At 43.4% G+C, this 13,611-nt stretch overlaps 1 long non-coding RNA gene across 1 annotated transcript in view; it reads right to left on the bottom strand.

The window, feature by feature from the left end:
- The window catches only part of LOC108639082, a 65,396-nt gene that overhangs the window by 43,439 nt on the left and 8,346 nt on the right, over positions 1-13,611 (bottom strand). The window lies entirely within an intron of this gene.

The raw sequence follows: 13,611 nt of genomic DNA, 5'->3' as shown, positions 1-13,611 counted from the left end.
ACCTATTTATCCTAAAAAAAAAAATAAATCATAATTATCTTCTTGCATTTACATTGATTTGTCCGATTTTCCAGGAGGGAAATACAATTAGCCACAAATAAGAAAAAAAAAACCCTCAAAGTTGACTGATGAGATGCTGTTTTAAGACACTCAGTTCAATTAGACTAAAAGCTTTCTCTCTTTGTTGCAACAGCACTTTCCAAATAAAACCTGAATTGCAACAGGAGTGAAAACTCCACCAAAAGTTTGAGAAAGGACTTTCCCATAATTTCCTCTGTTAAGTAGTGATTTTTATACATAGCCAACACTAATTATTTATTAGAATAATTGGTATAATAATGAAAAAATTAATAAAGTCTTAATAAATGAATAACTTTTCTCTTTTTTCTGAAACAGAATAGAAAAACTTGAGTCTCAGATATTGAAGTGGCTGAGTGTGAATATGTTTGAAAACCTGTGCTTAGGTTGCTAAAATGTTAATCCAAAAGGCACTAACTGAACAATTCCTTGGAATTGAGCTGGAATTAGGCCCAATAAACTTCTCTACCTTCAAAAATCATAACAGATAATAGAATTGACTTGCACTGAAGTTTATTACACAGCCACTGGACACAAATGCACTCAATATAATCAAGTTGCTACTCTTCATATTTTAATTATAGGAAAAGCATTGTAAAAGTCAGACTTCCATTAAAAACAGGCAGTTTAACAAGACCTAATAATAAAATTTTTATCAATAGGAATATTCAGAATTAACTTTCTGTGTACAAATTAGATTTTAAATAGCAGGTTCATTTCTCTGGTGATCTAATTTAGGGTTTGGTATCAAACAATGTCTCAAACACATAAAAAACCTCCTATGGTAAATCTTCATCCCTAATGTTTTCCAGTTGGTCTCTAATAACTATTCCTAATTGTACTTGTTAAAAAGTGGATTTATGAATCTCAATTAGACTGGTTTTACTCAACCTACAGCAATTTTCAGTCCCAACCAAGACTACTTCCAGATAGAAAAGAAGTTTTATGTGGATGATAGAATAATTATGAAAATAAAACAGAAAATGTCTTTTATACAACTTAATTCTCAGTAATTCTATTCCAATAATCCAAAGCAGAAAATACAGCAGGTAATAACCATTTTTGGGGACTTTGTTCATTCCACGAGTTACAAGGTACTTTCATTACCAAGATGTTCCCTTTGCTTTGTGCCCTGCTGTGACCATAAAGATTTACATCATTCTCAGGGAATCTATTTTAATTTTCCTTGCAAACTTAATACCCTGACTCAGCAAAGGATGGAGAGAGAGGCTCACTCTGAGCACACACTGAGGGTCCCAGGCATGGAAATGTTCCTGAAATTCCTGCAGGGCAGTTTGGGCAAAGTTCACTCTGTGCTTATCTTTCAGGGGCTCAACCTTCAGCACACAGGTAGCCCTTCAGTAACTATTTTGCTGACCAGGGTCCACTGTTGTGGAAGGAAAGCTCCAAGATATCCTTGCAAACCCTGTGTCCCTGCCATGAGTGATCCTCACTCCAATCCCAGCTCTCCCTCGCTCTCAGTACGAACACACACCATACACAGTTTTCTGTCATCTTGCTGTGAAATGGATTCCTAAAGAGACTCTTTTTCCATCACCTCAGTGTGGGGCTTCATGGAATCAGACCATAAAATCCCAGAATGGTTTGGGTTGGAAGGGACCTTAAATATCATCTCATCCACCCTGTTCCATGGGCAGGGACACCTTCCACCAGCCCAGGTTGCTCCAAGCCCTGTCCAACCTGGCCTTGGGCACTCCCAGGGATGAGGCAGCCACAGTTTCTCTGGGCAACCTGAGCCAGGGCCTCCCCACCCTCACAGGGAACAATTCCTTCCCAATATCCCATCTCTCCCTGCCCTCTGGCAGTTTGAAGCCATTCTCCTTGTCCCCTCATGTAAAAAGTCCCTTTCTCCATCTTCCCTGTCAGCTCCTTCAGGTACTGGGAGGCCACAATTAGGTCACCCCAGAGTATTCTCTTCTCCAGGGTGAACAATCCCAACCCTCTCCACCTTTCCAGAGGGTTTTGCAGTTAGAACTGAGACACTGAAGAGTCTCAGCCACATTTCTGCACGAGTGTTACCCACCACACTCGGGCACTTCAGCAAAATCAGTCACCGTGACTCTGTGCCTGCCATGCCACAGTTATGGAAAAGCAAAGCTTCCACTCTGGGTGGAAAAAATACACAAGTGACATAAACTGTTTTGGACCAAAATATATCCCACCTATGGGTAGAAATTTCTGCTACAAACACATTTTTATTCCAGTCTCCTACAACTTTCCCAGATGGCCAGGTAGTGGCTCTTCCTTGGGGGTCACCATATGTTCCACAATTAGTGACTCATGTCTCTCATTAACATTCAGGTCTCTGACAAATGCCCATGAAACCAGAGCTGGAGACCAAGCCCCTTGTGCATCAAGGGGGGGAAAGGAGGCTCTTCCCCAGCAAAGTCTGAAAGTCAAAGTCATTACCCCACATGCAACAGCCATGAACACTCTCCTTGAAGCACCACTTCCAGCCAAGACAGCAGACCAGGCTGTCTTAGTTCCCATTCCTTGGGAGGCTGAATATAGACACAAAAATGCTATTTTTACAGCATTACATTACAACTTTGTTGTTGCAGCCAAACACTTTGGCTGGGAAAACCTGACTGGAGCTGCGTGTTAAGTAATGCACGATAAATTCTCAGGCAAGCAGAAGCGCTGGAGCACGTGCAGAGCTGTGCTCTGGGCACAAACAGTTAACACAGCCCTGCTGGCCACCCCACGCTGCCCTTAAAAGCTGCTGGGGAAAAAAAAACCCAAAAAATCCGATTTCTCCCTGGAAGTTTTATGATTGAAAGCAGCGACTTAAAAAGCAGCAATATTTTTATGGGCTCCCGTGCAGAGGATTCTCCAGCGCTCGGTAGGGCGAATCCAACCCCCTCAAAAACGCTGCTCCCATTAGTCACTTTGGGTAATTAAAATGTTTCCTAAATGACTGTTCCCCAGCAGGAGGAGATTGATTCATTTTAATGCATTACTGTATTTTTTTAGCGTGGCACAACTTCTTTCCTTTTTCCCCCCCTGTTTGCAGATGAATTATTTAGATGTGGAGATTTGTCTGCTGTGTTTGACGTGAAGCTTTAGGGAGCCAGTGGAGAAACCCAAGGAGTGCTTTGCCTTTTGCAAGTTCAGATCTTTCTGGTTGGGTATTGATTGGCATGACACAGACCAGGAGGAATTGGCCAAGGGAACAGAGATCTAAATGTGACTTTAAGAGAATTTACATCTTCAGAACTGCATTTAGGAGTTCTGTTATGTGCTGCTTTTTAGAACAAGTTGTTTCTTGGTTGGGGTTTGGTTTGATTTTTAAATCAGGCCACGGAATGTTATTTAAATATATCTTAATGACACTGTGAGTAGCATTTATGAACACAGTGCCCAAATTCTGAGTCCTTTGAAACACACCCATTAACTGTGGTTTTGGGTGAGGCTGTTAAAGATCACAAGTGTTACAAAAGCTGAAGCCACAGACACCTGGAGAGCTGATTTCAAACACTGGTTCAAAACCAGATCCTGTCCCATCTGGAGAGAAGAGATGTATGTATCTTACACTTCTATCACAGCAAGCAATATTTCAAATAAAATTATTTTGTGTTTGTGTTCACCTCCTGCAGTACTCAGAGTAGAATCAATGCTGCCACAGGTGATCTAACATTAAAGAGCTTCTTGAAACTCTGTTTCTCCTGCTCCCAATTTTTTTTTCCTTTTTTTACAAAGGCTTCTGCTTGATTAGAAACTAGAACTAGATATTTAAGCAAACTTTTATTGCCTGATAAGATCATATTGGATTTCCCTTCTATAGTCAAGCAGATTTCAGAGAGATGAGCAAACACATCAGAGCTTCTGGAACGAAACTCTGCTCATCCATCACACAAAACACAGTGACAAACTGGAACAGAACTAATTGGCTTTGGATTTAGGAGCCATTGGCAGCAGCCACATCCATGAAACGAAGAGGAATGAGCAGGTAGGCTGGTCTGTGGCTAATGCAAGGCTAATTCACCTGGGGATGCCTCCAGTGCTCCCAAGAACTTTGCAAGGATCTCGGGGCACTCCCAGGGGCTTGGAGCACTCTACAAATAAGGCAAGATTTAAAACAAATATGGGAAGCACGAGTATGGCCAGCAAATAGAAGGTACTGGTGTTAGAAGTAGTCTTTGACAAAGCCAAGAACAGGCTTCCCTTGATTCTCTAACACATCACTTTTCCTGGCAGTAGATTTACCCAATAAACAACAGTAACCAGAACATTTATTACTTACTATCAAATTTACTAAAGTGCTCAGGGGTCTCAAGCAGAATGAAGGCCTCTATATATTATGTAAGGACATCCAAAGAAGCTGTTTGTCCTAAAATACTGTGTCCTACATATCTCTGATGAAAGTCTCATCTTCAAAGGAACAGCAAGACTTCAGTGCAGCTGAATATCCCAACTGGCAGCACTTTCCAGCATCAGGGACTTGGTTTGAACCTCAGCTCTGACAGAGGTTTTAACAACCCAAAGGGATGTCCTTCACACAGCAAATGTGTAAGGTGTGTTACAACACACCACTGAGCACCACAGGATGGATTTTGGCCATACACTGTCTAGATTGAAGTCTTGTGTACCACTGAAAATATTTCAGGATGAAGGGGAATGGCAGGAAAACCACCTTATCCCGCTTCCAGACACCTCAGTACCTGATGCCTCTGAATAATTAGTTTTAGCTGGATGACAAGAATTCTTTGCCCATTATTGATTCCCACATAATAAATACCAAGCTATTGTGCTAATGCAAGAAAATACTTATTTGTAGCAAAGTATTTTTATGCAACTCAGGACTTCTCTTAATTCCTCCACACGCGTCCAAGCTGTTTTCTGGGAAGAAAGAGTCCAACCAGCAGCTGGGGGTTTGGTGTGAAATGCAAACACTCAAGCTCTGCTTGCTCCTGGAGCGGATCAGAGGGACTGAACAGGGCCCACATCTGCTCACAGCTCTTCCTCCCTGTGGCCTGAGCTTTTACCTGAAGTGACATAACTTTTAGAGCTGCAGCCTCCCCCCTGCAAACAGGAATGATTCATGAGAGCAGATGTGCTCACCCTCACCAAGGAGTCAGGCTGATCCTCTCCACTGAACAGGGCTATTTTTGTGCACACTGACTTACACAATTCCTTCTCCAGAACTCCAAGGCAGGAGTTAAGAATTTATAGTACTTTTTCTTTTTCCCATGCAATGGAATAAACAAGTAGAAAATGGAATATGGAAAAAAGATGGGTTTAAATTTAAAAAGTAATATTTTCGTAAAGAGAGCCAATGTTCTGGGGCACAGGGTGGGATTGTTGGGGTGTCCTGTGCAGGGCCAGGGGTTGGATTTCAGCTCCTTTGGGTCCCTTCCAGCTCAGGATATTCTGTGATTCTGTGGTTCCTAAATGGGTTCACTGCAGTAAATCCAGAGTCAACAACTATCCAGTGCTGTGTGTAGGAAATGGCAGGAACAAACAACATCCAAACTAAGACCATGGTCCATCAGGAGGGGGAAAAGCAGCACAGAGACACCAGTCCCTCCTCCCTCTGGGGGCTGCTTCAAGCACAGTTCAGGACAGAGCAATCAGATCCCAACATTACACATCCCTTTGGATACATCCACCATGCTCTATTCCTCACATTTACACCTCAGCAGCACTTTTGGGTGCTCAGAATATTCCCCCTCCCTTCAGCAGACTGCACATGGAGAGGGCTGGGTCTGAGCTCAGAGCCTGTTTCATTCAGAGTACCTGTGCAAACACGATTCCTTTACAAAAGTCAACAGAACTACGAGTTTATATTCTGCTCCCAGCGGACAATATTTGAATTATTATTTATTATTTGAATGCCTGCATACAGAAGAAACAGCCCAAGCTCAGCTCTGTGCTACACACAGAGGACACAGACCCTAAAATCAGCCTCTGATTCGTGTCCTACCAATGTCCCCAGCCAGAGGGAAACTTAAACAAAGCCTAAAAGAAGGCTGGGGAGGGTGAGACAAAAGAAAGATTTGCAGGGCAACAAGAGATCGAGGGGAAAAGAATCTGCTACACAAAATTCTGAGGATGATTAGATTATCCAGAACCCATCAGTGTTAGGTGCTGGGCACTAATTAGTGCTAACTATTTGTCTCTCCTTCTGTTAAGCAAAAGGCTTTACACATCAGACACAGACCTGATTCCTCACCATCCCAAACTCAGTAATCTCTGGGTGAGCCTTTAATCTGTTGCTGAATTTTTATTTAGTTGTCCCTTTGTCCTTTCCTATTTATTTTCCTAATTGTGTTTCTTTTTCTCGCTTTTTTCTATATATAAGTGACTTTCTGTGCCATCCCTGCCCACACACCTCTGCCTGCCAAGCCATTTCCCATTGCTTTTCTTGTTTAACATTGTTTGCCCCTTATTTCGAGTTCCCACATTCTTTGCATCTTACAGATCAGAGCAAGAGGAACAAGCTCAGTTTCCAGGCTGCACTCAGATCATCCACAAACAATCCCACGGAACATATTTTGAGGAATAAATTTCACTTACATCTTTATGAGCCAAAGTGGTGCAATATAAATCAAAATAGAGCAAGAAAAAGAAAACTTCTCCAAATTCCTGTGCATTGGAATGGATGCAGCATCTGCCTCAAGTGGTTAGAGCACCCCCTGCATTCACTCATTTTTCACCTTCTGACCACAAGCAGCAGATGGTATTTTGCCATCCCACAGACCTCAGTTTACATAAATCCCAATCTCTGCCCTGCAGGATTTATAATCCAGTGCTGACCCATCAGTGGATGGATCCTCTCCTGCAACAGGCAGTGCCACACAAATGAGTTTTCTTCCACAAATCTTTCTGTGTATTTGACCATCAGTATTTACTAGCAATGAAGATTTTTTTAAATGTAATTCACCACTGCTGTAATTTCTGTGACTTATTCCCAGTGGCCCTCACTGCATCTAATCAATCCTCAGTTACCATGCAAACACATCCTACAGGCCACTGATGTCTTTCCTAACAAATAGATAATTACAGACACCACAATGGCACCAGAGAATCCAACCCAAAAGAACTTCTCGAAGTGATTTACACTCCCCACCACCAAAGAAAATGGATTTGTTGGAGTACTTCATTTCCAAGTATTTTGCCATGCTCTGGACAAGTGATTATTAGTAGTTTTAGTCAGTGACTGCAGTTACTCCTCAAAACAAATCCTGCATAACTCAGTGTGGTGATATTTCCTGTTGGAACATTACCTGGATGAGTTAGGGCTACACCCAAAAAATCCTCATCCAGGGAAAGCTTCCAGAAAAACAGCAAACCCACCGCTCTTACAGGATACATGCTCAGCTCTGTCATTCTGGAACACCCCAGCTATCAAAGCTCATCACAGCCAAACTAAAGCTCAGAGTTACAAATGATCATTTTCAAATTTGGTCATTCATTCCTTTACCATAAAGTTTTTTGTCTTTCTCTACAAGTAAAATGAAAACTAGGCATAGGATTCATCTCAGTAACGCAGAAGTTGGGTGCCTGGCCTGGTCTGACAGTCCATCTCAGGACCAGGAGACAAGGACACCTTGCCTTCCATGGAGGAAGGGGATGGGCATCATATCCAGAGGGCAACTCGTCCTAAAGGTGGTACCACTTCCAAAAACAAGCCTCCAAAAGCCCAATCCCTTTGCAAATAACCACAGGGACAGAACTCTCCTCTCCCTGGAGTCCCACGGTGTTTGGAGAACACAATGCACAATAACACCCAGAAGTAAGTTTTCTGATGCTTGAATTGTACCTATAAAATAACTGACTGGCCCTGTTTGGTTGATGAAATGCCTCCCTGAAATATGCAGGGAAAAGGAAATTAAAGAGGAGAAGGGATGAAGAACATTGCTACCTCAGACATTTTTACTCAGGTTGAGGAATGGTAGGTGTTACAACTTTCATGGTTTTGATTTGCCATTCCATTTTAACACACAGGAGTTAACACGAGTTCAAATTAATCAGTCAGCACTTCTTTAGCCTGATATTTACAGCTTGTACATTCAAATGAAGGCAAACAAAAGTATAATTTATGCTACAATAATGCCATATAAAGTATCATTGTTTTAATTCTTTAATAGAATTAAGCTAGCTGTGGCAAGCAGATAAAACCCCTTTGAACAGTGAAACATTGCCACAGTTTGTCTTGTCAAGGTTCCTGCTTCTAAGAATAATTATGATTTTCCTGTTCCTGGAGAACCATAAATGACAGAGCAGGTCAACGAGACAGTTCCCCTCTCAGTGTGGATATTTCCATCCAGATCCAGAGCATCCCTCAGTCTCCAGCCCCAGATAACCCCAGCCCTTCTCCTTCCACTGCTATCAAAGGGCTTAGTGCTGCACTTCCTCCTGAGAAACAAATTCCGTGCCTTGTGCTGACCCCCAGGACTCCACCAGGGCTGTGTGGGATGAAAATAAAGCAGGATTTCACAGGGAATGAGGAGAGCACAACCCAGCCCCTGGAGCACAGGGGGCAGTGGCACTTTCTGGAGCTCCTAGACTGTGATGCACAACTCACTTGACACCCTGAGTGTCACTGGAGTCACCTCCCAGTGTCCTGTGCTGCTCCCAACAGCCTGTTGGCTGCTAAATGACTTTACATTCTTTTTTCTTTTTCTACAGAGCTTATTTTAGAAAGGTTGTATATCAATCTGGAAAGTGCTGTGAACATGATGTTATCATAATGGTACCATATGCCAGTCGACTACTTACAAATCATCCATGCTTCCCTCACTTGGTAGATTTTAAAGGCATGATAAAGAACTTGATTCTCCTCATGCTTACACTGGATTTATATCAGGACACCTCCATGTTTTACACTGGTAAAAAACCGGGAGAAATATTTGTATCAAACCCTCTAAAAACCTTTAAAGGCTCTTAAATCGGCCGTGTCAAAATAGAGTTTTTACTGTTTGAGTGTTTGTCTCAAAGCAGATGTGAGTGTTAAAGACTCAAGCCCTGTGAAAAAGTAGGATATGCTCCCAAATCCCCTTATCCAGCTGTACAACCTACAGAAGTGGGTTATATCCTTTAACTAAAGAGCTTTGGAGCTGTTAATTCACCTGCCTGGTTTGGCCCCTTAAGGAGCCCACTGTGAATTCCAATACTCCACCTGATCATTTCTCTACAGCTTTTTCCTGCTTCCTTTGTTCCAGAGAAATCAGATTTTCATGTGTTCACAACACCCCATAAACCTTGCAAAAAATTATGAACCGTAAGACTTGTGATAAAAGAGGAGGTTAACAAAAGTCTAGATCTTAACAAGGAATCCAAGATAAAAGGCTGAGTGAAACTTCAGCTGCGTTATCTGAACTTAGGGGAACCCAGACCCATTTCCACTCATATCTACCACTTAAATATATATATAAAAAAAATTGTTCACAAATTTCACACTTGGTCAATCTTGAAGCTGTCACATTCTGGCAGCTCTCTGGTGCCTTTTTGACCCTTCACAGTCTTTTTCAGAGTGACTATTAGCACTCATAAAATGTTTTGCATGAGAAAACTGGAAAATGAAGTACGTGGAGTTCGAGCACAGAACTATTTTTGCTCAGCTACTCTGTCTTACTCCTCCTCTGTGCAGAGCACATGTTTAGTGAGTCTGATTCCAGCCTTGTGCCTGTTCATTCATCAGCCTTCTTACTCAGGCTGGGACCAGGAGAAATTCTCCCAGTTGTTATGGCAAAGGGAAAAGTGAGCCCTACAGTTCTGCTCCTGTTTGCAGCCTGGTGAGAGCTGGGCGTGCTCTCCACTCCTGCTGCATTTCTGTGGGCAGGCCAAGGGCTGACCTTCACCTGCCTCTCTCAGAAAGCAGCTTTCATACTGCTTTCATATGGCAAATTTCAATACTTTCCCTTTGGAGCAGCAGCCAGACAAGAGAAACTGCCCAAGGCTGAGCACCACTGGTCAGATCTAAGTGTTTGCAAACACACTTATCCTGGAGGATTCTGCACTTGTCTTTGGACAGCCTGACTGAATGCCTTAGATTTTCCTTTTCAACTGCTGAGTCTGATCTTCACAAGGGTGTGCAATATTGTCTCTTCATAAATTTGGTACATGATCTGTATTAATTTATAAGGTAAGAGTCACACTCTGCAAACTCTTAACCACAATCCCTCCTCTCTACAGGAATACACTGATTTACCTCAGGAATCACATCCAAGTATCATATGGCTGAACTCACCTGGCAATCTAATGCTGATTCTACTGGGATTTGTCTCCTTTGAGAGCAGCTCTTAATTTTCTACAAACTTTCTCATCTCCCTCTCCTTAACACACAGAACTTCCCCACTGAGGTTTCAGTCAGTTTGTGCAAAGGGAAGCACCAATTGCTGGGGCAGCTCAGTCAGTCTGTGCAGAACACAACAATGAGCCTGAATTTTATCCAGCTTTCCATTAACATCTGCACAACCCTTTCTGGGGTTCACAGTGGGAATTATAACTACTGCCTTGATCCCAGGTTTTATGTATTAGTCATTTTTTGTAATATGGGAGATAGGCAGGGAGGGCTCAGTTGCCTGAACGGGGATGCCAAGGCTGTTTGAGACACATGAGGAAAACCAGGGCACCAGATCCAATGGATGTGTCACAGGACACCTGGATGCTGGTGGAGCAGCAACCAGGGAACAGGTAGGACACCCTGGAGAACACAAGGAGACTGTGAGACCTGAATCCTACCTGCATCTAAATGGCCCAAATCATCTTCCTGAATGGTCTAAATCACCTTTAGACTGCTTAGTGGGATCTAAAGTCCATCACCATCCCTGGAGAAATTCCCTGGAGAAATTCCCAGTGACCTTGGCTTGGAACTGCCACTGGGTTCTGGCTCTTGCAGTGCCACAGTTTCCTTTGCATGGATAGGCAAGGGAGAGAAGGGCAGTGGAAATGCCTTCCAGGCCTCCCAGTGACACAACCAGAATGGACATATTTGCATAAAATGACAATATGGCAAAAAAAAGTACAAATAGGTAATTCAAACCCAAAGTGCTGCAACAGATGGACAGTTTGTGGGAACCCACCACACTCTCCATGCACCTGGAAGCACACAGAGGCCAATGGCAAGCACAATAAAAATGTAAAAATTAGTGCAGGCAGCACACTCACACTCCCCAATGGCTGCAACCCCCACGTTTCAAGAAAAAAGACTTACAGCTTTTATATAAAATAACTGTGAACTGTAGAAAGTCTCCATCTGAATTCCCGACCCAGAGATTTGCACAGCAGTGCTGCAAAAAGCAGTAATTATAGAGCAGCTTTTTAATATGCAATGGTGTGCAGCACTTCTCTTTTTGAGCTGAACAGCCAAAGTAATATCATAAATATTATATTTAAATAGTAGCTCAAACCACATGGTTTTGAAAACAATAAGCAAGCCCATGCTTTGAAGGAACAGAGAATTAGAAATGATTTCACATAGGAGGATAAAAGGTTTGCAAGAATTGTGATCACGCTACAGGGAAATAGTTTATACAAGGCTGTACTCGAAGGTACATTCCCAGTTCCAATATAATTAACTGTTTTCAGAGATTTATAGTTTTGCTGTATGCATTTGCTTAAATATTAATTCTGCTGCCTGGTGCTTAAAGCAGGATGGATTGTTCAAAGTGAAAATGGCTGAATGCCCCATTCACAGGAAATATGGGACTTCTTACCAGAGAGCACTGGCTTCTGTTTGATACTTCTGAATATTAATTTATATTTAATTGTAAAAAACAATTCGTTCTTTCTCATAAGTAAAAAGTGGGAGCAACATAATGCAGCCTAATACTGTATATTTAACTTCAGCCAATTTTACGGGTTTTTAATTAAAATTACAAAATTTTATAAAGCAGGTGACTGGAAAGACAACGCTGAAATCTTATTTTGAACAAGAGAGTGACCACATGACCATTTTCACTGTTTGATGTGTTGAAACACTTTCCCCATAAACCTTTTACAATTCCATAACAAATTTGCTCAGATATCAAGGAGAAGCAGAAATAAAACTCAGTTCAACAGTCTGAACATCGAGGAAGCCTCCAGAGGTTCTGCTGACAAATAAGAACTTGAAACTAATCTTGCAAATTATCATTATCCTTGAGCACAGGTGCTTATTAGCATTAATTAACCTAATGCAAAGCCCGTTCAGGTGTCCCACACCAACTTTAACAGACTCCAGAGCAGGTCCCATGAATGCCAAGCTTTTGCAAGACCAGCTCCTTGGTCTGCAAAGATCACAGAAAGCCCAGTCCTATGATGAGGCTGGTGCTTTATTCACCTTTATTTAACACTACTGTCACCAAGGCAATACCCCTAAAACAATCCACTGCTCTGAGAAGGAAAACCTGTGGGATTTACTAACCAAGTGAACGTGGAAGGCAGGTCCCAACAGAGAGGGACAGCAAAGCTCTGGCTGCGCTCTAAGAGAAGTCTAAGAGAAGTCTAAGAGAGCATGGGAAGGATTCAGACCGAGAGCCGGAGATCCCAGAAAAACCCTCACAGAATTACTCAGTCCCATAATGTGAGCTCAAGAGACATAACATTCAGTCACCTGACTGGAGACTTCTCTTACCAAAATACATGAGGCTGAGCATGCTGAGGGGTGGGATCTCTCCGGTCTGACAGGTCATGGGAGGCAGACAGGCTGCTACATTCGAGTTAATTTTTATGTCACATATTTGTGTTCTGAATCAGGAGGTAATAAAGACACGAACATGCAGACTTCCTTTTAGTTAACTCTGGACATTCTTCCAGCTGGGGGGGAGGGCAGGGGCCAACCCCAGTGTTCAGTGATCCCAGCGGCTAGAGATTTAAACAACTTTGAGCCGTGGCTGCCTTGGTTTCTCAAACTGTTGATCCCCTGCCCACCTCCCGGGCCAGTCAGATGCCCTGTGCTTGCAGCTGAATAACAGGCAGCACACGAGCACAGGCATCAGACCGTGTGCTGTCACCTGCGGATCTCAGCTGAGCAGTGATTTTGGGAGCTGATACCCTGACGCTCCTAAACTTCTCTTTGTTAGGAGCCATCTGGCAGCGTGGCCAGAGTCCTGCCTAAGCAAAAGAAGGGAATGTTTGGCAGCAGCGAGTAGCACCAGCCAGAGTGAGATTCCACCCACCCCCCAACCTCAAGGAACGGAGGTGTCACTCACACGCCGCATCCTACAACTTCTCCTCGTGCATCTCCCTACCCCAAACACCCTCTCGGCAGGAGCCCAGTTAAGCCCAGACCAGGAAAGCCGCTCCGATCCGAGCAGCCGGCGCCAGCCCGAGCCCGCTCGCCCGCGCAGCGCCAGCAGCCCGAGGATGGGGACACGCAGGGACCAAATCCGGCGGCTACAACCACAAGAAAGTTCGTGCCGATACAACACCCCGGTAAACCACGCGCGGGGGGGAGGAAGCGGCTGATAGGGGAGAGTCCGAATCAAACCGTACGATCTCACCCACGCACACATCTCCCAGCTCAGCACTCCCAAAATCACCCGCGAGCACCCAAAGATCGAGGGAAGGGGCAGGAACGGGCGGCTG

This window comes from Manacus vitellinus, unplaced genomic scaffold (assembly GCF_001715985.3).
Source record: "Manacus vitellinus isolate BGI_N305 unplaced genomic scaffold, ASM171598v3 scaffold_16_pilon, whole genome shotgun sequence".
NCBI lineage: Eukaryota > Metazoa > Chordata > Aves > Passeriformes > Pipridae > Manacus > Manacus vitellinus.
Note: the sequence above shows the minus strand (reverse complement) of the source record. Positions and strands in the feature narration are given on the sequence as shown.